Here is a 5194-nt window from a genome sequence, read left to right as displayed (position 1 = left end):
CCCTTGCGGTAGTGTCTCGCTGCCGCAAGCCCTGGAGTGCTGTTGGCTCTATCAGAGCCGAGAGCACTCCCACTGACATCACTAGTGATGTCAGTGGGGCCGGCCCCAGACGGTAGGCGTTCCCATGGGAACGCCTCCTTCTGGGCAGCCACGCCCCCGTCACGCCCACCAAAGGGGGCGTGCTGTCAATCACCATCGACAGCACGCCCCATTTGGTGCGAGACCCATAACGACGGCTTGCCCGTCGTTATTCGGGTCTCGTGCATGCGCACGACGGAGCCGCCTCCATCGTACGCATGCGCACTTGGGCAACATCGACCAGCTTGCGAGCGCTCAGCGCTCGCGAGCGGGTCTGAATCAGGCCCACAATCCTTCATAATAAAATACAATGGATCTAACAAGGGAAAAAACATACACATTAACCCCCGCTGTGTGGGGCCCCACATGATAAATAAAAAACACACACATAGGCCACAACATGAAAAAATAAAACACATAGGCTTTGTAGAAAAAAAAGAGGGTGACAGGGAGAGGGTAACGACAGGGAGAGGAAGCCAGCACTGGGTGACAGGGAGAGTGTGACGAGAGGGAGAGGGGGACAGGGAGAGGGTGACGACAGGGAGAGGGCAACTGCACTAGGTGAAAGGGTGATGACAGGGAGAGGGTGACAGTGACAACAGGGAGAGGGTGACGGAGAGGATGACAGCACTGGGTGACAGGGAGAGGGTGACGACAGGGAGAGGGTGAAAGGTAGAGGGTGATGACAGGGAGAGGACGACAAGCACTATGAGACAGGAAGAGGGTGACAACAGGGAGAGGGCAACTGCTCTAGGTGACAGGGAAAGGGTGATGACAGGGAGAGGATGACAGTGACGACAGGGAGAGTGTGACAGGGAGAGGATGACAGCACTGGGTGACAGGGAAAGGGTGACGGAGAGAATGACCAATGGGTGACAGGGACATGGTTACAGCCATACAGGGTATTTCTATTTCCTTACCTGGGGCCAGAAGTTACTGCAGCGCATGGATCTCACTGGACACTGGCTGATGATGTCATGGTCAACCCTTCACTTAACGCCGGGGACAGTCACGCAATCGTGACGTCAGATCCCCGGCGTCCAGCACTGCCCCAGAGAGAGAGAGGAAGCTGGGGTTGGTTGAAAGGGGCGGAGCGGAGGAGAGCGCAGCCACCCATCCAGCCGAGCACAGACTCTCACAAGCTGTGTCACCGGGGGTAGAGCATAGAGGTAGCGGCACTGGCGGCTGGCTGCACAGTGGCATATAATGAGTCAGTATGACTCCTCGTAATGCCGGCAGCTGTGGGGGATCGCGCGGATCTCAGGAGATCACGTGGCTGCCCTTACAGCCTGGCGCCGTATGCGGATGCGTACCTGGCATAATGGGCCGGCCGGCCCTGAGCAGCTCCCTGTCTCCCGTCAGCCATGTTTCTTTATTTACACTCAAGCTGTAATTCTGCCTGATCGGAGCGCGGCAGCTGGACTGGGAGCTGGGGGCCAGTGGCAGGCGGGAGTGGTGTGTAAAGGGTGGCCGCCAGCCACTAAAGAGAACAAAGGGATCGGCCCAGCGGGAAAAGGCCCGGTGGCCCAGTCCGTCCCTGGACTGCCACGTTGAGCAACTTTACACACTGAAATCATGCTTGGTGCATCTTTATATGCGACCATTGGTCACACCTTTGAAACTTGCACCAGCCCAATGCTAGGTGCAGAATCTCTGCCAGACAGGGCCGTAACTAGGGTGGTGCAGCCGCACAGAGCGCAACAGCCCTGAGGGTGGATCCGGCCACCCACCACAATCTCAAATGACAGCAGCCGGCAGCCTCCCCCCTGCAATTCACTCCACTTCCTCACAAGTCTACTGGGACGGGAGTCACAGTTTATACTTGTCGTCAGCCGCAAAACAATTGCAGACCGGCTGCCAATCAAAAACAAGTGGTGGCCTTTTAAATTTGGTACCAGCCGCTAGCCAATCATGGCTAATCAGAAGCAGCTGCATGGGGGGTGCCAATGCTCTCTCTCTCACAGGGCACCAAAATGTCTAGTTAGGGCTGTGGTTATAACTGGTAAGTTTTCTATGTAGGGCCGCATATGCACCCCTTGCTGTGTAAGAGGTATATTTACTAAAGTGGAGTTGTTGTCCATAGCAACCAATCAGATCTTAGTTATTATCTTCTGGAAGGTGCTAGATAAATAAGTATAATCTGATTTGTTGCTATGGGCAACATCTCCATTTCTAAAAACTAGGGGTGTGCACCGGCCACTTTTCGTGTTTTGTGTTTTGGATTTGGATCTGGATCTTTCTTCGTGTTTTGGATCTGTATTGGTTTTGTCAAAACCACCCTTCCGTGTTTTGGGTTCTGGGTTTTGTATTTTGGATCTGTATTTTTTTTAAAAAAAGCATAAAAACAGCTTAAATCACAGAATTTGTGGGTTTTTCTGCTCCTATGCAATTATTAACCTCAATAACCTTCATTTCCACTCATTTCCAGTCTATTCTGAACACCTCACACCTCACAATATTGTTTTTATGACCAAAAGATTGCACCGAGGTAGCTGGATGACTATGCTAAGCGACACGAGTGGGCGGCACAAACACATGGCCCATCCAGGAGTGACACTGCAGTGGCAGACAGGATGGCAGTTTGAAAAACTAGGCCCCAAACAGTACAGAATGCAAAGAAAAAAAAGAGGTGCAAGATGGAATTGTCTTTGGGCCCTCCCACCCACCCTTATGTTGTATAAAAAAGACATGCACACTTTAACAAACCAATCATTTCAGCGCCTGGGTCTGCCACATGACTGTGGCTGAAATGATTGGTTCGTTTGGGTCCCCACAAAACAAGCTGGCAATTAATGTGTCCCTGCACAAACTGGCTCTACGGAGGCAAGATGTCGTCCTCATCCTCCTCATCCACCGATTCCTTGGATAAAACAGGAGAAAGGGATTTAGGTGTCCCTGGACTGCTTACGGTCTTAGCCAAAGTTTCTGAACTTGACAGTAACTTTTTATGAATGCGCTGCAGGTGCCGTATAAGGGAGGATGTTCCTAGGTGGTTAACGTCCCTACCCCTACTTATTTCACCTTTACATATGGTACATATGGCAAGACAGTTGTTGTCCGGATTTGGATAGAAATATTGCCAGACCAAAGAGGTGGAATGTTTGGTCTTCTGCCCAGGCATGACCGTGATGGGCTTTTTCATCCCACGGACAACAACTGTCTCCCTTGGAGCCTGATTTAAACAAACCACATCACCATCAGAATCCTCCTCGCCAACTTCCTCCTCAGTGCCAGCTACACCAGTATCCTCATCCTGTTGTACTTCAACAGTGACATCTTCAATTTGCATATAAGCAAGTGGACTGTGGGTGCTCCTTTCTGCACTTGCAGGGGGCGTGCAAATGGTGGAAAGAGCCACCTCTTCCCGTCCAGTGCTGGGAAGGTCAGGCATCGCAACCGCCACCACACTTGGACTCTCCTTGGAGATTTGTGATATCTTCTTAGAATGCACAGTTCTTCGCTGTACTTTTGCCAGCTTAACTCGTTTGATTTTTTTAGCGGGAGGAGGGCTTCCATCGTCATGTGAAGCTGAACCACTAGTCATGAACATAGGGAAAGACCTTAGCCGTTCCTTGCCACTCCGTGTCGTAAATGGCATATTGGCAAGTTTACTTTCTCTTCAGATGATTTAAATGTTTTTTCAAGGTCATTTTCCAGGAACTTTGTCATTTGGGATTGTATGTGCCCTCTACTATGACATTGGGCATCCGCCTTGGCAGACGACGTTGATGGCATGTTATCGTCTATGTCATGACTAGTTGTAGCAGCTTCAGCACTAGGAGGAAGTGGTTCTTGATCTTTCCCTATTTTATATTTATCGGAGAAAGTTTGGTCCTCCATTTATGTTATATTGATATATACGTGCGGCTAAGGCGCACACATACACAGAAAATTATTTTTTATTTTTGTTGGAGACTAGTGCACTTTGTGGGTTACACCACCCTTTAAGAAATGAGCCAGCCGGCCCTTTACTTATGGGACACAGGCGCACGCTTGGCGCTGCTCCTTTATTGATGCACGTGCAGCCACAGTGCACACAATTCACAAACACAGAAAAAATGTTTTTATTTTGTTTGGAATGCCCTTTGGGGGTTACAGCACCCTTTAGCGGTCAATCCAGCAAGCCCTTTATTTATGGGACACAGGCGCACGCTTGGCACTACTTTGTTGATGCACGTGCGGCTACTGCGCACACAATTCACAAACACAGAAAATATTTTTTTATTTGGTTTGGAGTGTACTTTGGGGGTTACAGCACCCTTTAACGGTCAAGCCAGCTGGCCCTTTACTTATGACACAGGTGCACTCTTAGCACTACTTTGTTGATGCACGTGCGGCTACTGCGCACGCAATTCACAAACACAGAAAATATTTTTTTATTTGGTTTGGAGTGTACTTTGGGGGTTACAGCACCCTTTAACGGTCAAGCCAGTAACAATATTAGAAATTAACCTCTATATACCCCTGCCTATACCTTCTGAAAACCTTCCTATAAACCTCTAAACACAACGCTAATTGCGTACGCAGTATGACCGCAAATAAAGACAGGAGTGGAATCTGTGGTTCCAATGCACAAGTATTATTCAGGTAAAAGTACAGTCAGTTACACGCAATCTATACATACATAATTTAGGCGTAAAAAGGAAATAATACAGACCCAAGTACAGTATACATACGCTGCGCCTCCGAACCTAGAGATAGACCTCAGACTAGAGACCCCTAGTACATACAACCTTCAGCATGGACTCCTAAACCAGTATATGGGCACATGTATTTATTCCCCCCAGACTAAAGCAGGACAAAGGGGAAATTTCCTGCTGATATCATTGGTTCCCAGAGGAGAAGCATATGTTACAGCACATTTAACAGGTTGTTTCAAATAGACTTTCCCTGCCTCTAACAGCCAGGTCTTTCTGGTAACGCCTCCTGTAACATTTCATCAGCTAAACATTTTGTTGCTTGTAAGTTCTGCGATCCGTAACTTGAGTTTGCATGATGCGATCTCTCCACCGATAACACTGGGATGCTGTAAAAAGCGTATGCATCAGAACGAGACCAAACACACCTTGCTTATCATGTATAATACCTTAGTTATCAAAAACCTTTATTTCTTAGC

This window comes from Taudactylus pleione, unplaced genomic scaffold (genome assembly GCF_031769625.1).
Source record: "Taudactylus pleione unplaced genomic scaffold, aTauple2 ptg000146l, whole genome shotgun sequence".
In the NCBI taxonomy this organism is placed as follows: Eukaryota; Metazoa; Chordata; class Amphibia; order Anura; family Myobatrachidae; genus Taudactylus; species Taudactylus pleione.
The sequence above is the reverse complement of the archived record's forward strand: the minus strand, read 5'-3'. Positions refer to the sequence as shown.